This window comes from Arvicanthis niloticus, chromosome 5 (genome assembly GCF_011762505.2).
Source record: "Arvicanthis niloticus isolate mArvNil1 chromosome 5, mArvNil1.pat.X, whole genome shotgun sequence".
NCBI lineage: Eukaryota > Metazoa > Chordata > Mammalia > Rodentia > Muridae > Arvicanthis > Arvicanthis niloticus.
The window spans coordinates 97,988,492-98,012,183 of record NC_047662.1 but is presented as its reverse complement, the minus strand read 5'-3'; positions in this window follow the sequence as shown (position 1 = coordinate 98,012,183).

The window sequence follows — 23,692 nt, the reverse complement described above, 5'->3', positions numbered from 1 at the left end:
GTGTGCAGCTTCCAACACCATTTGTTAAAGAGACTGTTCTTTACCCGCACTGGATATTCTTGGTGTTCTTGTCAAAACTCAACTGAAGCCTGGGGCTAGAAAAACAGCACGGTGGTTAAGACTGAATACTGATCTTGTAGAGGACTAGAATTGTGTTTCCAGCACAATCCTACTTAGGCAGTTCACAACAACCTGTAACTCCAGCTTGAAGGATCCCACATCCCTGGTCTCTGAGGGCAACTGCACTTACATGCATATACAAACACAGAGATGCACAGTCAGATACATAATGAAAATAAATAAATAAATGACAGGTGGCACAAACTTGTCATCCAGATGCTTGAGCTCAGGAGTTTGAGGATAGCCTGGGAGGATAATAAAACCTTTTTTTAAAAGAATTATTTATTTATTATATATATATGAATACGCTGTAGCTGCCTTCAGACACACCAGAAGAGGGCATCGGACCCCATTACAGATGGTTGTGAGCCACCATGTGGTTGCTGGGAATTGAACTCAGGACTTCTGGAAGAGCAAGCAGTCAGTGCTCCTAACCACTGAGCCATCTCTCCAGCCCTGGATGGTAAAATCTTGTCTCCAAAAATATAAAATACTATTAAGACAGCCAGTGGTAGCCCACCCCTTTAATCTCAGTACTTGAAAAGTAGAGGCAAGTGGGTCTCTGAGTTAGAGACCAGCCTAATCTACACAGCAAGTTCCAGGACAGCCAGAGCTACACAGAGAAACCTCTTGAGGGGAAAAATCAGATTAACTGGGAATACACTAAGATACACTGGGATACACTGAGAATGTGGCTCAGTAGTGTTGTGTGTGTACAAGGCTCTAGTCTGAGATTTAGCACCATATATGTGTCTGCATGTAGATGTACCTATACATAGATATATGTGTGGCCTTATTTCCAGACTCTGAATACTATTCCATTCTACAAGGAATATAGAATAGAATATAGGCACTCTATAAATACCTATTATCCTATCTCATTGTTCAGTATACCACTGCCCTAATATTTTGATTGCTGTGATTTTATAGCAGGTTCTGAAACTAGGACCAGTAAGAAAGCCCTCCAATTCTCTTCCTCTTAAATATAATTTTGAATAGTTTTTACTTCTGGAATTCTATATGAATTTTAAGTTGAGTTTTTCCTTTCTTGAAGGGAATTGTAGTGGCTTAGTTATGAAATACCTGCCATGGGCCCATGTTCTAAGAACTTAGCAAGTGCCATGACTTTGAAGGCTGTGGAGCCTTTAGGAAGTGATGCCTGCCAGGCAGAAGGAGGTCATGGGGGCAGGTCTTTAAAGGTAGTAACTGCTTTAGCTTCCGACCTGTATCTCTGCTTCCTGTCTGTGCCATGTGCACATCTCCACCTGCTTCTTGTTTGTGCCATGTGCACATTTTCACCTGCTTCCTGTCTGTCCCATGTGCACATCTCCACCTGCTTCCTGTCTGTCCCATGTGCACATCTCCACCTGCTTCCTCTCTATCCCATGTGCACATCTCCACCTGCTTCCTGTCTGTGCCATGTGCACATCTCCACCTGCTTCCTGTCTGTGCCATGTGCACATCTCCACCTGCTTCCTGTCTGTGCCATGTGCACATCTCCACCTGCTTCCTGTCTATCCCATGTGCACATCTCCACCTGCTTCCTGTCTGTGCCATGTGCACATCTCCACTTGCTTCCTGTCTGTGCCATGTGCATATCTCCACCTGCTTCCTGTCTGTGCCATGTGCACATCTCCACCTGCTTCCTGTCTGTGCCATGTGCACATCTCCACCTGCTTCCTGTCTGTGCCATGTGCACATCTCCACTTGCTTCCTGTCTGTGCCATGTGCACATCTCCACCTGCTTCCTGTCTGTCCCATGTGCACATCTCCACCTGCTTCCTGTCTGTCCCATGTGCACATCTCCACCTGCTTCCTCTCTGTCCCATGTGCACATCTCCACCTGCTTCCTCTCTGTCCCATGTGCACATCTCCACCATATGCTTCTGCCACCATGTGCTTTCCTATTCCTCCCCACTGTGACAGACTTAAATCTCTAAACCAGTGAAGTAAGAGAAGAACTTCCTCCCTTAAGTTGTCACAACAATAAGAAAAGTCACTAATATAGAAAAGTGTTACCAGGAATGGGGTTTTGCTGTGATAAACTTCACAACATCATCCTAAGGCCTTTAGAACTTATTTTCTTGAGTAATGTGGAGATGTTTGAAGATGTGTACTAGAGAAACATTAGAATACTGTAAGCTCTGCTGCATGAGTGATTCTGGTGGGCGTTCAGAAGACCAAAATGCCTGAAGAAATGTAGGCAGTAAGGAGCTTGCTCAAGAGATTACAGGTAGGAATGAAGAAACTATTGGTGATTGAACTGGAGACCATTTGTGTAACATTGTCTGAGGGATGGGTTGTCACAATGTTCTAAAGTTGATTACGGAGATGACTGCACACATCTGTGAATGTACCAAAACATTACACTGTATACATTAAATTGGATGAATTGGTGGTGATGGTGCATGCCTTTAATTCCCGCACTCAGGAGGCAGAGGCAGGTGTATCTCTGTGAGTTCAAGGCCAGCCTGATCTACAAACACCAAGGGCTACACAGAGAAACCCTGTCTAACAAGACAAAACAACAACAACAAAAATGATGAATTTGAGGTTTGTACTCAGTGTACCTTTGTTTTTTAAAACGAATCTTGGACTGGAAAGATGGCTCCATAGTCAAGAGTCTCTGGTGTTCTAGACCCAGGTTCAGTGCCCAGCACCCAGGTTCAAGTGGCATACAACCACCACCACCTGTAACTGTAGTTTCAGGGGACCCAGTGCCCCCTTTTGGCCTCTGCAGGCAACACACACACACACACACACACACACACACACACACACACACACTTATTCCCTCATTTTCTCTCTCTCTCTCTCTTTCTCTCCACCTCTCTCTCTCTCTCTCTCTCTCTCTCTCTCTCTCTCTCTCTCTCTCTCTCTCTCTCTCTCTCTCTCCAGTAGCCCTGCCCTTGGATCATGGAAGATGTTTGATATGCATGTGTCACTTTGTAGCAGCTTCTCCTGTGAGTGCCATGTCAGCAGTGTGTCTCAGCAGGACAGCAAGAGAAAATAAGTTGGCAGTGTCCTCTGACCAGCCAAACTCAGGTTTCCAGGCACACTCAAGCATCTCTTGAGCACTGGCTCTACAGAGGAAGGGAGTGGCTGCTGAGGATTCAGCTATGGACCATCTGCTCCCTCATGTGATGGAAAGGAATGTGTTCTTCCTGCTCCCTCTCTTCTGTCCTCCCACCATGCTCTGGGAATTTATCACTAAGAAAACTACATTTGTTCAGTGGAGATTCGTTAACCATCCATTGTCATTACAGTAGCCTTGTAAGAGGCTGTACTTGTAAGAGGTTACTTGTCCACAGAATAGGATTGTGATCCTGTCTCACTTCCTGGCCAGTCAATGGAGACCTGAGCTACTGTGGGACTGGGAGTAAGAAAGCTTCTTCATGCTAACAACATACAGGACTCAGAAACCAGGACCAACTGCAGGCTCTACCCTGCAAAGCATTGATGATCTGGTATCTTAGTTAGTGTTCTATTGCTAAGAAGAGTCACCACTACCATGGAAAGTCTTAAAAAGGAAAATATTTAATTGGGCTGGGCACCCAGTTTTAGTTAGTCCATTATCATCATGGCAGGAAGCATGACCATGCATGGGTAGACATGGTGCTGGAGAAAGAGCTGAGAGTTCTACATCTTGATGCACAGGCAGCATAAGGAGACTGTATGCCACACCACATTGGGCATTGCTTGAGCATAGGAAACCTCAAAGCCCACCCCAATAGTGTTACACTTCCTCCAACAAGGCCACATCTACACCAACAAGGTCATACCTCCTAATAGTGTCACTTCCTAGGGGCCAAGCATTCAAACATGTGAGTCTATGGGGACAACCATATGTATTCAAATCACCACCCTTGGGTATTACCTTATTGGATTAAAGGGATCTCTGATACCCATGTGTTTCTCAGTCTGAGCAGTGGGAGGGCACCAGAGCAGTGATTCAGAGCCTGGTTATTGAAAGGATTTCAACACTTGGTGTGGTATATATAGATATAGTATAGATGATATAGATATCCAGATGTGGTACAACAAGGTTGCAATCCCAGCATTCAAGATGCTGAAGTAGGAGAGTCATGAGTTCAAAGTCTAGCGGGCTACAGAGTGTCTAAGGTCAACTTGTAATTATATAGAAAGATGTTGTTTCTAAATCAAAACAGGGGCCTAAGGATGTAACTCAGTAGGTGAGTGCTTGCTTGGCAGGCAGAAAGCCCTGGTTGGAGCCCCAGCACTGCATAACAAGGTTTGGTGGTCCACAACTGTAATCTTGGGGAGTGGAAGTAGCAATATCAGAAATTCAAGAACATCCTTGGCTACATAATGAATTCAAAGCCAGGGCTGCATGAGACCCTGCCACAAAAAAAGAAAGAAAGAAACATGTATAAGTGGCCTCAAAGCATGTTGGGAGAGAAGAAAATCCCTCCTACTTCCTACTTCAACTTGGATGACCTTGAGGACATGCTTAGTGAAATATGACAATCACAAAATACAGAATGTGAGGGCTAGAGTGATGGCTCTGAAATTAAGAGTACCTGTTGTTCTCACAGAAGACCCAGATATAGTTTCCCTGAGCCTATGCAGCAGCTCACAGCACTCTGTAACTCCTGGTCCATGGGATCTAGCTCCCTCTTCTGGCCTTCATAAACACTGCATGCCTGAGGAGCATACACATGGTGCAGGGCAAACACTCATACACATGAAACTTTTTTTTCTTTTAAAACTAAATGTTTGCTGGGTGTGGTGGCATATATCTTTAATATCCCAGCACTCAGGAGGCTTCTGCAAATGAAAGCAAATGGATCTCTAGGAATTTGAGACCATCCTTAATACATAGTGAGTTCCAGGCCAACAGGGGCTATACAGTGAGACCCTGTCTCAAAGGCTGCATATGCAGGATGCTGTTTACTTATGGAATCTACAGCAATGGAATTCATAGATATTGAAATTTAGATGTGGTTGCCAGGGGCTCTGAGAAAGGGAAGGAGGAGCTGTGTTTAGTTTCAGTTTTGTGAGAGGGTGGTGAATATGTCTGATGCTGCTAGACTGTTGTTTTGCCTCTGTTTTCCAAGACTAATTTTTGGATGCCTGGTGGGCCAGTAACATGGCTCGGTTGTAAAGTTCAATTGTAGGACTACATAGCTGAAGAACAGAACTGACAGTAATGAAAGTTGTCCTCTGACCTTCACATGTACCTTGTATGTACACACCTACACTCACTCACCACATAACAAACACACAATAATAATAACTAATAAAAGATGCCTGGTCCTTGGGAGTGTGGCAACAACTTGTCTAGATTTGAGGTGAAGAGTGGATGGGTACAGTGACCTGGCAGCCCATACCCTTATCATTAGTGGCTCATTCAGACTCCCACTCACAGAAGTTCTCACTCACAGAAGTCCCTCCTCTTTTCCCAGCACCTGAAATTGAGATCCAGGAGTGAAACAGCTTGGTACGACTCCTGCCATTCTCCTCTCTCCCTGAGAGTGCTCCCATCCAGTGCTCCAGCCATCTGTAACTCACTCCCCAAGATGCCATCTTCCTCAGTCCTCACAGTCCAAGCCCCTGGGGTAGAAATACACGTTCCTTGTCTTCCCACCACTGCTGACACTGGTTCTCCTGTCTATGAGAATAGTTGTCCCTCATTCTGTTCAGCCCTCTAATAGTGTACAAGTTCCAGAGAACAAAATGCCTATCAGAAGCATGTCTGGGTGGGGGCTAAATGCTCGCACTGGTCATGTCATGTCCACTTCACTCCTGCCATAAAGCACAGAGTCCTCCTTGCCTGCTGTTGCTCACTCCCCACTCAGCACTGGAAGCTCCCTGAGCAAGGAACAGTCTGTCCTCTCTGTGCCTATGGAATTCATCACAGGACTCTACATGGGCTTAAGACAAAAAGCATGTTGGACTAAACCATGTTTGACTACTTTAAAAAATATTTACATTCTAAAATACTAATCACATTATTTATAGGAGAGAACTAGAAATAGCTTAAGCGTCCAACGACAAGGAAATGCCTGACTTAATTGTAACGATGGTGAATGAAGGGTTTTGTGGGCATCAAAAGAAAAAAAAACATGAGCAATGAGTAACGAGAGAGGAAATGTATGAAGTGAAGTTAAGCGGAGAAAGTGGGTCACGGAAAAGCCTGCACACTTGGACTCCTGTGATAATTATCAGTGTGTGCTGCATGCTAAGCACTTCACAAACATTATCTCATATAATCCATATGGCTTTGGAATCAAGTATGAACATCTCATCATACACTTTAAAAGACTGAAGATCTGTAGCAGGTAAGTCACACGCTCTGGTTGCTATGCTATACAGCATGACTCTAACCCAGGTGGTCTATGCTAGACTTCTCCCTCTCTGACGTCATCATTCCAGCAAAATCAGCTTTACAGGGAGAGTGATACAGCGAGACAAAACCTGACAGCTAGAGGATAGGCACAGGGTTAATCATCTTATAAAATACTGAGTGGTAATTACAAAGTCTTTTTGAGGATAAGAAGGAAAATGCTGGTGGGAGCAGAAGAGATTCTAGAGACAGAATTCAGGGGAAAAGTGCTCTGAGAACTTGAGGAATAAATTTTTCAGCTAATGAGGACAATAAGCAAAGTGAGTGGGTGCCTGGGTGGATAGATGTGGTGGAGGAATGGGTTGGTGAGTGAGTGGGTAGGTGGGTGGGTGGATGGATGGAAGGATGGATGGGTGGATGGATGGATGGATGGATGGAGGAATGGATGGATGGGTGGATGGATGAATAGATGAATGGATGGGTGGATAGGTGGTTGAATGGAGGAATGGGTGGGTGGGTGGGTGGGTGGGTGGGTGGATGGGTGGATGGATGGAAGGAAGGATGGATGGATGGATGGATGGATGGATGGATGGATGAATAGATGAATGGATGAATGGATGGGTGGATAGATGGTTGAATGGAGGAATGGATGGGTAGGTGGGTGGATGGATGGATGGATGAATGGATGGATGGGTGGATGGATGAATAGATGAATGGATTGGTGGATAGGTGGTTGAATGGAGAAATGGATGGGTAGGTGGGTGGGTGGATGGATGGATGGATGGATGGATAGATGGATGGATGGAAGAATGAATGGGTGGGTGGATGGATGGGTGGGTGGATGGGTGGGTGGATGGGTGGATGGGTGGATGGGTGGATGGGTGGATGGGTGGATGGGTGGATGGGTGGATGGGTGGATGGGTGGATGGGTGGATGGGCCCTAAGAGCAATGCAGGAAGCTGCCCCATGCTATCTGTTAGGAGAAACGGTGGGCTGTTTTTTTGGAAGAGCATCCAAATCCTAGGAGTGAGTGAGTGAGCATGCACGCACATGCACTTAGGAAGCTGATGAGGGGAGTGTGAACTTGGAGAAGGGAGAAGCAAGAGGAGATAGGACTTAGACTTCCGCTCTTCTTGATATCATTGTGGCAGCTTGGATTTAATCATTCTCTCAGTTCTGACCCCTTCTAGACAGCACAGTGTGGGTCCTGGGTGGAGATATCCACACAGCCCCAGAGTTCAGTCACCCATCCTGGCTGCTCCACCACCCCAGCACACCCCACCCACTCTGGTGTCCGGTCTGCTTTCCTCCCTTCACTGACAGGCTCTGGCTCCTGTAGACAACTTATCATCTGGCAGCTCTAACTCCACTGTCTCATTCCATCCCACCAGAAACTGTGCAGGTAAGCCCTTCTGTCACCTCCACTATGTTGTTCCTAAGGATCCCACGTCTGGGTGAGGGCCGTAAACACTGCCCACAGTCTCACCCTTAGAGGGACTGAGCCAGAGTCCCCAGAAAGGTTCAGTCTCTAAGTTTGCTATTAAATCCCCATCTTAGTCCATTCTGGTTACTACAACTGAACATCACAGCCTGAAGTGCACAGTGAGCAGAAACCCAGTGGTTCACACTCCTGAACACTGAAAAGCCACGTCCACGTGGTTACATATGATCCAGGTGTCCCTGCTATGTTGGGAGATGTCCTGTGAATGACAGCATTTGGGGGACTGGCTGTGTCCTTCCATCAGCACCACACTGGGGATAGAGACCTGACCACCCCTCATCTCCCACACAGGTAAGGGGAGATTAAGGCCCAGCTCTCCTCCCTCATGGAAGTGGCTTTGGGAGCTACTGAAATGATGGGCGTGGGCCCCATCTGTAGTAGATACAGACTTGATGTGAGAAAAGATCCCATGTAGGTTGTAGGTTCGAGTCTCAGCCTCACAGCTCATTCCCTAGGTGACCATGAAACGGTTAGCATCTCTGTATTTCTTTTCTCACCTAAGTGGGGGTGATGGGCCTCAGCAGCGAGGGTCTAGAGAGCAGATTCCAGGGTCTTCTGATCCCCTGAGCAGAAAGCTTTGGTACACAGTAGCTCTCCCAACTGGCAGAATGTTAAACCCAAGAGCCCACTGTGTGTGGAGGGTGTGTGTGTGTGTGTGTGTGTGTGTGTGTGTGTCTGTGTGTCTGTGTGTGTGTGTGTCTGTGTGTGTGTGTCTGTGTGTATGTGTCTGTGTGTGTGTCTGTGTGTGTGTATGTCTGTGTGTGTGTCTGTGTATGTATGTGTGTGTGTCTGTGTATGTATGTGTGTGTGTCTGTGTATGTATGTGTGTGTGTCTGTGTGTGTGTCTGTCTGTGTGTTTGTGTGTATGTCTGTGTGTGTGTGTGTCTGTGTGTGTGTGTGTCTGTGTGTGTGTATGTGTCTCTGTGTGTGCACACACGTGTGTGTGCATGCTCATGCACACGTGATTGTTTTTTAACCAAATAAAGCAAAGAAGATGCAGGGTCAAGGCCAAATGGCCATCAGGGAATGTGGTTCACATGGAAATGAGAAAATTCTGAATAAACAAACTGGCCAGCGCAGGTGTGAAAAGGAAGCTTCTGCAGAGCTGGTGCCCTGGCAGCCAGTCTGCCTGCCTCTCAGCTCATTTCCCTAACTCTCCCAGGGAATGGGCTTTGAAGTATTTGACTGCTGAGCTTCAAGCAAATCCTCATTTTGGTGATAGCCATGCTCTGTTCACGGTTCTCCATTTAGTTGACATTTGCACCGTAGCAGCTTCATTCAGACAAATCGGCCTCCAACTATAGAGAGAGGAACAACTATCCTAAAAGGGTGGCATAGGCATCTGTTATAAGGAGGGAGAGAGGGGTGAGGGCAGCCCAGGGTCAGGGGGAAGAAAAGCAACAGAGATCTTTGGGGAAGAACAAGGAAGGAAAAGCCCAGGAGATGGGAAGAGATGGGGTGATGAGGAGAGCCTTGATAGGGTGTGGGGGATGGGGGAGCCTTGATAGGGGTGGGGGATGGGAGAGCCTTGATAGGGGGTGGGGGATGGGGGAGCCTTGATAGGGGGTGGGGGATGGGAGAGCCTTGATAGGGGGTGGGGGATAGGGGAGCCTTGATAGGGGGTGGAGGATAGGGGAGCCTTGATAGGGGGTGGGGGATGGGAGAGCCTTGATAGGGGGTGGGGGATGGGGGAGCCTTGATAGGGGTGGGGGATGGGAGAGCCTTGATAGGGGGTGGGGGATGGGGGAGCCTTGATAGGGGGTGGAGGATAGGGGAGCCTTGATAGGGGGTGGGGGATGGGAGAGCCTTGATAGGGGGTGGGGGATGGGGGAGCCTTGATAGGGGATGTTGTAGCTCCTGAGCACACTTGGAAAGATAACCTCTGACCTACACCTATGTACTGAGGCATGCGCACACACACATACACAACCAATGTAATATGTTTATACCTATGACCTAGTGATTCCATTTCTGGGACTCTTCTAAAAAATGTATGACCATCTTCTAAAAAACATTATGACCAGTTACATACAAACGTATTTATTACTACATTGAGGTGTGTCATACTATGTGTTTTATATATGTGCTTGCAATATCAATATGTTTAATTAAATTAAAAATATAGACCAAGGGGCTGTTTCTGGATCTTCTATCCCAGCATCCCTTCTGTGGGTGTCAGTAGCTACTAAAAAAATATTTTACCTGTAATCTGTCTCAGCGCCTCTCTCTGCTAAACTAAAGAAAATCACTATTATTTAAAGCACATGATGTGCCAGGGAACACCTTCAACCCCAACACTCAGGAAAGAGGCAGAGGCAGGCAGATCTCTCTGAGTTCGAAGCCAGCCTGGCCTATAAAGTGTGTTCCAAGCCAAGCAAGGGCTACAGAGTGAAATCCTGTATCATCATCACCACCATCATCACCAACCACCACCATCATCCTATGTTATAAAACCCTTATGCCTAAGAGGCTCCTGTCTCATCTGTCTGTTAGCTCAGTTCATCCAGACCATTGTTCAGCATATCAATGGAGCCACATGAATGGCATCTCTTGATATAATCTCTTACTCAAAGATCACCAACTGACTGTCAGGTGCAAGATGAGGAAGGGGCCGGGGCGGTGGTGGCGCACGCCTTTAATCCCAGCACTTGGGAGGCAGAGGCAGGCGGATTTCTGAGTTCGAGGCCAGCCTGGTCTACAGAGTGAGTTCCAGGACAGCCAAGGGCTACACATATAAACCCTGCCTCAAAAAAAAAAAAAAAAAAAAAAAAAAAAAAAAAAAAGAGGAAGGGAAGGGACTTAGCTCCGGTGATGCTCTAAGGTCAACAAAAAATAGCCAGAAGTAAAGCTGATGCCCTTAAACCCCTCGGGCTCTACCTCCCATTCCATAGGGTATGTGTTTAGATCACAGAGATTGCCCTGTAGAGGATGCCTACTGCCCATCTGGCACCTTCCCTAAGCTGCTAAACTCCTAGCATGTAGCAGCTTCAAGGCAGGGTGAAAGGACAGGATTGGCTTCCTAAATTAAGACATACTATCCAATCTAGGACCTTCACTTACCTGCTGAACTCAGAGACCCTTCTATAAACAAAGAATTTAAGCAATACAAATATATGAATAAGTCTATATAAATAAGAACATAAACATGTTTATAAACTGGGAATTCACTTCCTTCCTGTGGGTTGTTGTTAGAGCTCCTACCCAGCCTCTCCCACTGTGAATGCCTCATGCTACTAAAGGGTGTTTAACCTAAATAACAAAGATTTTTAAAAAAAACAAAAACAAACAAACAAACAAACAAACAAAAAACACCTTTCCCTAATTCATTTATAGATTCAGGACAATCCTAGTCACAATCCCAACAGGAGACTGATAAGATAAATGTAACAATGTAACACTCCTGTGTGTCCACAGAATCCTAGACTGCATTATATTTAAGCACATAGCAAGGTTTTTATGCATGTGGTTAAAGAGCAGGTTATAAATCAGTAGATGTAATGACTTCCCACTAAGCAAAAACACACACCGGGCTGAATCCAGAACTCAGAATAAGAAGTTTCTGCAGAGGCTAAGAAAGTCCTAACCTGCGCTGTTGGTCAGAATCATCTTGGAGGACTTTAAACATATGCAGATCGGAAGACACCAAGGGTCACCATTCGACCACCACCATAGACTTAAAAGCTTCCCCAGTTAGCACTTATGAGCACAGAGCTCTAGGCTAAGAGAACCTGGCCTGATTGTGCATCCACCTACTCTCAGCTACTCTGGAGCCCTGGGGAAGGAAGGCTGTAAGTTCAAGACCTGCTTGAGTTAGAGAGAGAATTCAAGAATTCCCAACCTGGGAAACTCTGTGAGGCTTTCTATATACAGGAAAGGTGGGAGCTGGAGAGATGGCTCAGTGGTTAACAGCCTGTGTTGCTCTTGCAGAGGATCTGGGTTTGGTTCCCAGTCCCACATGGCAGCTCATAGTTGTCTTTAACTCCAGTTTCAGGGGATCTGACCCTCTCTTCTGGCCTCTCTAGGCAGCAGGGAACTATGTGGTTTACATACATCCAAGCAAAACACTTATTCATGTAAATAAGAATAAATCTGTTTTAAAAGCAGGGAGGCAGGTAAAAGAATGCTGAGAATGTGTCTCGGTGGTAGGATGCATACCTATGAGCAAAGCCTTTGGTTCACAGACACAAAGTGCTGCAAAAGAAAACAATTGGGCTGGGCGGTGGTGGCACACGCCTTTAATCCCAGCACTTGGGAGGCAGAGGCAGGCGGATTTCTGAGTTCGAGGCCAGCCTGGTCTACAGAGTGAGTTCCAGGACAGCCAGGGCTACACAGAAAAACCCTGTCTCCAAAAGCCAAAAAAAAAAAAAAAGAAAAGAAAAGAAAAAAAAGAAAGAAAGAAAACAATTGGTTAAGTAGCTGGGGAGTAAAAAGATAGCTGGTAGATAACATATAGATGAAAATACACATAGCATGCGCACACATACACCAGAGTAGAACTTCCAGGAGTGGTTGTCTATTTCCCCTTTGTTGAGAATGGGTGTCTCTTACTTAAGGATGGACACAGGGATTCTGCTGTCTCCAGCTCCTTTCCTGCTCTAGGAGTGGTACCGCTGTAACAGATCCTTGCCACGGCACTGGGACTTTTTATTTGGATTCCTGGCATCAAACTCAGGTTACTGGGCTTACCCAGCAAGAGGTTTTACCCTCCACACCTACAGATAGATAGATGATTGATAGATAGATAGATAGATAGATAGATAGATAGATAGATAGACAGAAACTGACAGCAGATGGACAGGCAAACAGACCACAAGAGACCAATCATAAAGATTAAAGGAAGAGGAAGGGGAAGAAGAAGGGGAAGAGGAAGGAGAGGGAACTTGGAATGTCTCAAACACACTGGAAACCTCAACAGGTCGGTCCCAAATTGAACAGAGAAAGAAGCAACCATGAAAATGCAAAAACAAAGTAAGTAAGTGAACCAGGCAACACCATAAATCTTATGAGGTATTCACTATTAGTTTTGTTTACTTTTTATAAGAACCCATAGATAGTGGTGGCACACACTTTTAATCCCAGTGCTCAGAAGGCAGAGGCAGGTGAATTTCTAAGTTCGAGGCCAGCTTGGTCTACTGGGTGAGTTTCAGGACAGCCAGGGCTACACAGAGAAACCCCGTCTCAAAAAAAAACAAACAAACAAACAAAAAGAACCCATTTGTCTACTCACTTCACAAGGACAGCTGTCATGCCTCAAAGCTAAATGAGGAGGGGGCTCTTAAGAGGGTAGGAGTTTGCTTTTCTAATCAGACTTCTAGAACTCGACCTGTTACAGCATACCCTGAGTGTTAGATTATATATGTCTTTAACATAATTTTTTAAAAGTTAAAACCTAAGTGAACCTCTTGGTCTGTAGCCAAGCAGTTGGGATGCCTTACTTATCACCTTCAGTTCTGAGTCTGTTCTAGTCTCATCGTAGTTAAGGCAAAAGATGGAATCAGGCAGGCTTTGGGGCTCCCAGTGCTTCCAGGACCTTGAGAGTCAAGATCTTCATCCTTCTGGTTTCTGCAGCTTCTGTGGCCAAGGTCCAGCAGGAGGGAGCCCAGGACCCAGGCCTTCAGCCTAAGCTCTGCATAGAAAGGAGGAGTTAGCGGGTGGACACTACACTCAGCTCCACCAGGGTATAGACTTCGGCTGCAGGCTACCAGGGTCCTCCACCTCTTGACACCCACAGCTCCTGGTGCAGTGTGGATATCTGTCTTGCTTGTGACAAAGAACAGACAAAGCCAAATGATTTGACTGGCAAAACACAGCCAGTCTCCTGCCTCCCAGCAGCCATGAGGCTATTCAAAGCCAAAGGATTTTCATGAGTTCCTGACTTAGGACCACAATGCAGCAGGCACCCTGCAGAACCCAAGCCCTGTGCAGTCAGGCATGAAATCCCCATCCAGGAGACACAGACTGACGGAGACACAACTCTGGGAGAGGGACCCAGCATCCAGGCCTCAGCCTTCACCCACCTTTGCCACTCCCTGGTTTTCTATCTTTGAGAAAAGGTCTCAGTATGTAGCCCTTTCTAGATTGGAAGTTACTATATAGATGAGGCTGACCTCGAACTCATGGAGTCTGCCCTGCCTCTGCCTGCTGAGTGCCATCACGCCCAACTTCTGCTACTGCCCTAGTTACTGCTTCATTCAGGAAAAACTCCCCAGCCCGTCTCTCTGAAGCAAAGGCCTGAGTAAGGAGTTCTTGGACCCTGCTTTTCTGCCCAAGCTGCCAGCCCAGGGCAATGGATCCTTTGCTGAGTGCTTGCTTATATCAGCCACCTGATCACCTTCAAAGGAGCCCATTAAGGAAGGACATCTGCCTTTGTTTTGCACATGAGGAGACCACAGTCCCTCATGAATAACCAGCCAAAGTCACACGCCAGGAAAGGGCAATGTTGGTGTTGGAATCCGGATCCCATAAGCACCTGAACCCTGCTCTTTCTCCCTGATTGAGCCCATTTACAACAGCAAGAGCCTGCAATCACCATCTCCCATGGGAGACCATCATTTGACAGCTCTGTGACCCATCTTCCTTCTTTCCTGGGAGCCTCAGCATCTCCAGTTAAGATGGATGTTAAAATGAGATAAGGAGGTAAGGACACTCCACTGCCCACTGGCTCTGTGGCCACACTTCTTCACCACAATCAAGAATCACCTCAGAGCCTGGAGTACTGGCTCTTAACTAGGTCTTCCAGAGGACCTGGGTTCAGTTCCCAGCGCCCACGTGGCAGCTCACAACGGTCTGTAACTCCAGTTCCAGGGGATCCGATATCCTCAGACAGACACACATGTACACAAAACACCAATGCTCGTTTAAAAAAAATTTAATTAAAAAAAAATCATTTCTGCTTCCAGAAAAAGTGGAGACTTGTCTAGATGGCACCTCAACTATTGTTCTCTCAGGACTCTGAACAACCTAAACAGAACTGTACCCCACTTTCCCAATCTACCCAAAAAATAGTCAGCTGAGAAACCACCACACAGTGAAGACACCGTAAATGCTGTTGGGTGAATGGAAGCCTCTGGTGATGAAAAGATACAGGACTAAAAGACCTGGCTCCAGCCACACCAGCAGCTCCCTGTGTGACCTCTGGCCTCTCTTGGCGCTCTCTGGCCCCGGTGGCCCCACTTTATACATACAGAGATGTGAACAGGGTTTCTGGGCAGCTTGTCTCTGCTCTGATGCTGTCACTCTGCAAAGGTTTGCAGCCCAACCCCCTCTCTTCCTATCAAAGCTGAAGTTATGTTGTGGTCACATCTTAGGACAGTCCTGGAATAGCCACAGGAGATGGCAGCCATGATCTGGGCTACTGAGAATCAGACAACAGCACTCCAGCAACTATGTCTTCTGGTCCATGGAACACAGATGCTCCTGCAGATATGGTGCTTTACAGTTACAATGCTTCTCCTTTCTTTTACTCAAGCCTCAGCATGGCTCTGTGATATGCCCTGTGAGGGCACAGGTCTCCACCCAGCCTACTGACCATGAGGTGAACTCCCTGGGAGCAAATGGGAAGAAGCCTCACAGAGCTGAGACACAAACCCAGAGTTGGTCTTCTTCCTCCATACAGTCCATCTGTGCTCATGCAAGGAAGAGGAGACGAGCTCGTTCACAACCCAACTCGGAGGTCATAAGTTTGCCACCTGGGCAGAAAACTGCCTGGCATGATACAGCATTTTAAAGTCAAATTTATGACAAAAGGGGTGCATACCAAGTGAGCCTGTGACCACGGAGAATCAGCTGCAACAGAGGCAAGAGCCAAGCCCATGACACAAGTGCTATATGCCACTGTACTGTATAGCACAGGCACTGTATGTGACTGCACTGCATGCCACTGCACTGTATGCTACAGGTACTGCATGCCACTGCACTGTATGCCACTGCACTGTATGCCACAGACACTGCATGCCACTGCACTGTATGCCACTGCACTGTATGCCACAGGCACTGCATGCCACAGGCACTGTATGCCACAGACACTGCATGCCACAGACACTGCATGCCACTGCACTGTATGCCACAGGCACTGCATGCTACGCACTGTGTTCCCCTAGAAGAACAGCCTATATGTGATCCCTGTGCACTGAGATATGCAGACATCACCTTCACATAGACAAACAGCTGCAGCCCAAACTCCAACCAATAAACTACAAATGTCTTGGTTTTTCTTCATGTGACTCCTGAGCCTTCCTCGGAATGTTACAAGTAAACAGGTTAAAAATTAGTTAATTAATTTAAAAGGCACAGCAGGAAGCCATTAAGGTTGATACTTCATACAACATATGCACTCTGATTGGTCAATACCTATTGTCAGGCCCCCAACTTGTAATCCTCCTATCTCTGCCTCCTGAGTGCTATCATTACACGTATGTGCCACCATGTCTGGCCCATAATTGTTAAGTGTTTTTAATATAATTCATTGTCTGGAACAGACCTTGGGAAATATTTTAGTGCTTCTCAGTTGCTCTAAATGTAAGGATATAAATTCCACAGACATCATCTTGTACACAGAGTTATAAGACAGACACTGGGTTTCTAGTAAAATTAAGAAATTTTTATTGAAATACAAAAGACCAAAACTTCAGCAACATCTTTAAGTGGGTTTGCACCTCATTTATCATGCACAGCTTGACATATATGCATACACACATAGTTATATACATGTGTGTATCCATATATGTATACTTATGCATATATTATATAAGATCTATGGATGATTTAATCAGTGGATGTTACAGTTAAAATGTAAAATGCCCCCCAGTCTCACGCATTTGAACATTTGTCCCTCAGCTGTGGGGCTATTTTGGAGGTTGTAGATCCTTAGGAACTGTGGCCTCGCTAGCAGAAGCAGGTTGTTAGAAGCAGTTCAGGGAAGCAATAGCCACTTCTGGTTCCAGCCTGAGCTATCTATGCTCTGGTCCTCTATGATTTAATGAATACAGCTACTAGCTCCCACTGCCTGACAGCACTGCCCAGATGCTGTACTTTCTTCTTCATAACATACTTTATCCCTCAAAACTATGAGCCAAAATAAACCCTCCTCCCTTAAGTTGCTTCTGTCTGAAATTCTGTCATGGCAACAGGAAAAAAAAAAAAGGAGCGTGGTAGGCAAGCTTGATATATATTTATTTATTATTTGTTTGTTTGTTTGATATGTATTTTGCTTCTGTGGAAGAACTGCTAGCCTATTTGGCCCAATCTCCCCTCAATTCTACAGCTGAAGAAATGGACTCTGGAGAGTGTAGAGAGAGTATCTTTGATATTGTATGGTTGCATCACTGGTCAATTAAAAAATCCTATGGCCTGTGGCTTAGCAGGAAATGGGAGGTGAGAGATCTAGGAGGAGAGAGAATTCTGAGATAGAACCAGATACTGGAGATCAGCCCAGGAAGACATGAGGAGATGACAGACCCATGATACCTGAGCACAGGTAACCAGTTAAGTGGCAGAATGTTGGTTAAAATAATTGGGTTATTGTAGTTATAATCTAGCCAGTGTAGAGCCTAGCTATAGCCAAAGTATCTGTAAATATATTTTGAGTCTGAGTCTTATTCCTGGGACCATGAGGCTAGGAAGCAAAATTGGACCAAACTTTTATAGATGGCACCCCACATTGGGCGCCATCAATAAATGAATTGTTCTTACTATAAATGTTAGTAATGAACTAATCTGGCAGCTGTATTTCTTTACCTTATACTATTCCCCAGTAGTCACACGGATTAATTCAACCAATATTCATTAAAAACTGCACCTCAACAACTGAGCAGTTAAATGATCTATCTTTACTGTCTGTGTTAATCTGGCTACCTCCCCAGCCCAGCTCCGTGATATACCCGCATATTATTATTGATCTGGTTCTTTGGACCCCTTCTTTGAGGCTCCAATTCCTCCATCCTGCCACTGATCTGGATCTCCCTCTCGTTTTCTCCTTCCTCTGGTTGGTAGACATCCCGCCCTATTCTCTATTCTGCCCAGCCATTGAGTAGTTAGCATTTATTGACAAGGCAGAGAATAGATAGTAAGAATTTTTTACACAAACTTGAGACAGGGGATTCTTGGTATAAGCATTAAAATGCCATATCTGGATTGAAGCAAGATATGAGCGTAAAGAAATCAACATTTGAATAATGCAAGGATAAATTTTACACAGTGTATAAAAACATGACCCTGCAAGAGAGGAAAGTGAGCCTGCTCCAAGTCCTCCACTACACGATCATAAAGCATCCTCCTACCCAGGACTGACTGCACTGGGACTATTATGTTAAGGGTACCGACAGGTTGTGGATGCTTTATACTGCTGTATCCCTGATGACTCTTCAATTATGGGACCAAAAGCTTCCATGGAGTCTGCAGAAGCAAGACTCCTATCTTCATACTGATGGAGCCACTTGCCCAGAGGCCACTTGAGCCTGTTAGACTCAAGCAGGGAGCTCACCCTCTGAGGACACTCCAGCCTGACAATGGAGACCTAATGATCAGAGAACCTGTACTTATCTCCCACTAGGAAATGCAAACTGTGTGGACCCTGGAAGAGAGTGCAAACACAGCAGCAGGAAGGAATATGCTAGATTCCTGCAGGGGCTTCAGTGGAAAATAGGGAGATTAAGATGGGGCTGTTGGGAGCTTGGTTAAATGAACCAAGACATGTACGACTCCTAAACCTGACACAGGTGTGTTGCTCAATAAATGTTTAGATTTACAGAATTATCAAAAGAGGGAAACTCCACCCAATAGAAGATCTGTAGCTTGTTCTGAACAGTACAAGTTTCTGTTTCAAGTTTCTCAGTTCATTTCACGTCTATGTGTTCACACCTTTGCTCTTTTATTTCTTCATCTCTCCATTTCTCTTATAAATTGTCCTAGTCTAAAGCAATTGAGCTCAGATGGGTCAGATCTGCTTGCTGGAGGATGGTACTATCATGTTTCCAGGTTGCTAAGATATCCAGGGAGCAATCTACTACCTGACAACAAGTCCTTTCACATGCATAGGGACCGCTTTCCAGAACTGTATGTTTTGATCCTGTTTTTCCCTTTCCTCAGCTCTTCCCAGATCCTCCTCAGCATTCATTCTCTCTCTCTCTCTCTCTCTCTCTCTCTCTCTCTCTCTCTCTCTCTCTCTCTCCCTCCCTCTCCCTCTCCCTCTCCCTCTCCCCCCCTCTCTCTCTCTCTGCCTCTCTCTCTGTCTCTCTGTCTCTCTCTCTCTCTATCTGTGTGTGTGTGTGTGTGTGTGTAAAATAAAGTCAAAATATCCCACAAAAAAGTTCACAAAATACATAGAGTCACTCATGGGCATAGGGCCTGTCCTGAAGTGTGGTTGATGTGAATGATATACCCAGTGTTACTCAACTGGAGAAAACAGGTATTCCCTCTCCCAGTAAGTATCAATTGCAAATAAGTTCTGGGAGAAGGCTGAAACTGTGCCCACTTCCACTTCTCAGTGCTGGAGTTCTGTCTGACTGGATACTATAGGCCTTGTACATGCTGCCACAGTCTCTGTGAGTTCATACATGTATCAGGCCTGTTGTAGCTAAAAGACAATGTTTTCTTGTGGTCATCCACCACTTCTGGTTCTTATAGTCTTTCTGCTTTCTCTTCTGCATAGATCCCTGAGCCTTGAAGAAAGATTCAGCTAAAAATAATCATTCTGAGTGAGGTAACCCAGAGACATAAAGACAAATACTGCATGTTTTCTCTTTTATATGGATGTTAGATGTTAAACATTAGACATAGTATTTAATTTAGAATAATAACAGAAGTTGGGTAGCTAGAGATGGGGGAGGGGTGAGTTCCAAGAAGGCAGAAATAGAATATGGTGTTATAAAGAGATCTAGAGGAAACTGGAGAGGAGAGTTAAATGGGGCGGGAATGTGAGAGCAGGAGAGAGGAGGAGATATGGGGAGGGACAACTAACACTAAATCATACACAGTCTAGTCTGTGACTCACATGGAATAAAATTAGATGCCAGAAACAAGATTTATAAAATTAAAGATATGTGACAACTAAGAAATTTTTAAATATTTTGGAGATGAATGGAAATCAAAACTATGTACCAAAAAAATATGTAGCAATTTAATTTTTTTTTTTTTTTTTTTTTTTTTTTTTTTTTTTTTTTTTTTTTGGTTTTTGAGACAGGGTTTCTCTGTGTAGCCCTGGCTGTCCTGGAACTCACTCTGTAGACCAGGCTGGCCTCGAACTCAGAAATCCGCCTGCCTCTGCCTCCCAAGTGCTGGGATTAAAGGCGTGCACCACCACTGCCCAGTGCACATACACTTTTAAAAATTAAAAAAAATGTCGGGCGGTGGTGGCGCACGCCTTTAATCCCAGCACTTGGGAGGCAGAGGCAGGTGGATTTCTGAGTTCGAGGCCAGCCTGGTCTACAGAGTGAGTTAGTTCCAGGACAGTCGGGACTACACAGAAAAACCCTGTCTTGAAAAACAAACAAACAAACAAACAAACAAACAAAAGTATATGTGCAAAGTCTTTGTGTGGGTGCGTGTCAGTGCATGCGAGCAAGAGAAGGACTCAGATCCCCTGGAGTTCTTTCAGAGACTCTAAGTTCAGTTCCCAGCACCACAAAACTGTGCTAAGTGAGGGAACAAGGAGGCATTTAACATTCTGACTGGATTAGTCTCGCACCCACTGACCACCACTAAGTTTTGGGCTGGAGTTACAGGTAGTGTAAGCCACCTGACATGGGTGCTGAAACCAAACTCCAGCTCTCTTCAAGAGCAGTGTGCACCTCTAACCACTGAGCCATCTCCCCAGCCTGCAGTATGTTGAATTGTTTTGAAAATTTAGTAAGTTTCTCCAAATCCTATGAAAATGGGAGAGACTCAAAACAACTAAAATAATCTTCAAAAAGAAGAAAGTTAATTTCAAAACCTAGTGGTGGTCAGTGGGTGCGAGACTATTCCAGTCAGAATGTCAAATGCCTCCTTGTTCCCTCACTTAGCACAGTTTTATGGTGCTGGGAACTGAACTTAGAGTCTCTGAAAGAACAACAAAGGCTCTTAACCAAATTCCTCATCCCCCCGCCCCAAGAAGAAATATATTACATCATGGATTTCTCAAAAAGGAAAAAAAAGACATAGTACTGTATAACACAGAATAAACCCTTCTGAATATTGTAGATTTTGGCTAAATGTATCCACATAGGCTCCTCAAGTGTAATGGATGGATTGCTTGTATATAAGAAGCTATATGGCAGGAAAGGGGTTAAATGAACACTACTAACCTCTTTGTTGATCTGGAAGCCTAAGAGTGTTCTAAAAATGGAAGTCTATGTTTTAAAACAAGAACTGCCTCAAACCAATAGGTTAAAATTTCACCATAAGCAAGGAAAACCACAAGCATGATTGCTCAGGTCTGTAACCCTAGCACTTCAGAGGCTGAGGCAGGAGGACTGCCATAAGTCTGAGAGCAGCTCCAGCCCTGCCAAGGCAATATGTGAGACCTTGTCTCAAAAACAAATAAATGAGTACAAGTTTTAAAAATAAAATAAGCTAGAAAAGGATCAGTAAACCAACAGAAGGGAGGACGCAGTTGCGGAGTGACAAGCGCAATAAAGAATCGAGGAACGAGACAATTTGGTGGTGCATTAATCCCAGCATTAAGGGGGTGGAGGCAGAAGGATGTACATGAGTTCAAGGCCAGCCTTGTCTCCAAAGTGAGTTCCAGGACAGCTAGGACTACACAGGGAAACTGACTCAAAAACAGAACAAAACCAAAGCTTATGAGTGTAAGCTGGTCATGGTGAAGCCTCTGCTGCTCAGAAAGCTTCATTCCATACATACTTCATTCTGCATTCCTTTATTCTGCTGCTGAATGATTTAAATGAAACTAAGATAATAACTTCAGGGGCTGGAGCCATGGCTCAGTGGTTAAGGACTCTGGCTGCTCTTGCAGAGATTTGATTTTCCACGCTGTGTGGCAGTTCTCAGTCATTTGTAACAGGGCCATCTGAAACATCATTCCCAGGGACCCAAGCCTTCTTATGGTTTTCAAGGGTACCGTATGAACATAGTGCACAGACATACATTTAGGCAAAGCACTCAACCTACACAAATTTATTTAAAAATTATTTTGTTGTTTTTGATTTTGGAGACTGGGTTTCTCTGAATAGCCATGGTTGTCCTGGAACTTGCTCCATACATCAGACTGGCCTCAAACTCTCAGAGCTCTGCCTGCCTCTGCCTCCTGGGTGCTGGGATTAAAGGTGTGTACCATCACTGTCTAGCAATAAAATATAAAAAAATAAAATAAAATAAAAGACTGAGCACGCGGAGTGTCCATGAGGAGACAGAACAACGGGACTCTGGCACCCTGTGGTGGAAATGAAAGTCTGCACAAGAGCCTAACAGCTATGTAAGGGGAAACCAGCAGACCACAGCAGAGGACATGCCAAGAGTAATGAAAGCATGTATCAACACAAAGATGTTACCCAAATGTCCACACAGCTCTATTTATGACAGCCAAAACTGGAAACAGCCCACCTGTCCACAACTGGAGGCAGGTTCATATGCGAGAACACCACTTAAGTCAGTGGAAGCGAATGGACTTGGTACCACAACATGGATGAGTGTCAAAACGAGTTGTACTAATTAAAAAGTAGTAAGATGTTGCACTGTTTCATACCATATGACTCTATAACATGCAAATAGCTCTATGGCAACGTGAGTGGACCAATGGCTGCTTACAGTTAGTAATGGAATGACTTGGTCACAAAAGGGCAGCAGGAAACTTCCAGAGGTAACAGATATGTTAATTACATCGATTGAGATGAACTGCAAGATATGCACAGAAAATAAAAATAAATTATTTCTAAAAAATTTACAGGACCACAAAATGTCTGTGGTCTCATAGATCTTGTTCTCAGAAATTTTTAACAAGGACATTTCAAAAGAAATAAGTCCCTTGTACAAACATTTTCCTAGTAGCATGACCTATACCAAAAACTACTAGAAATGACCTAGTTGCCCAGCTGCCATGCAAGTGCTAATAGATCCACACTGAAGAGTTTCATTCATAATTACAAATAAAAGAGAAGGGGGGAGCCAAGTGTGGTAGCACATATGTCTAGTTCCTTCAGCTGAGGCCAAACGATCATGAGTTAAAGGCCAGCCTGGGGTACATAGTGGGTTTGAGGCCAGTTTGAATTCCATAGCAAAACCTAGCTTTAAAAAAGGTAGAGGGGCCGGGCAGTGGTGGCGCATGCCTTTAATCCCAGCACTTGGGAGGCAAAGACAGGTGGATTTCTGAGTTCGAGGCCAGCCTGGTCTACAAAGTGAGCTCCAGGACAGCCAGAACTACACAGAGAAACCCTATCTCGAAAAACCAAAAAAAAAAAAAAAAAAAAAAATGTAGAGGGACTGTGTAACAGTTCACTGGGTGAAGTGCTTATGTATCCTGTAAGCATAAGGACCTGAATTCAGAATTCAGTCCCCAATTCCCACACAAAACTGTGTGTTGTGGTGTGCATTTGCCATCCCAGTGCTGGAAAGATGGAGACAGAAACATCCTGGAATTGGTCTAATAATCGAGCTCCAGCTTCAGTGAAACCTTGTCACAAAAACACAGGGTGGACAGCAACAAAGGAATAAGATTGATCCCTGGTATACACACACACACACACACACACACACACACACATACAGAGGGGGGGAGGGGAAGGGAGGGGGAGGGGAGGGGGAGGGGAGGGGAGGGGAGGGGAGGGGGAGGA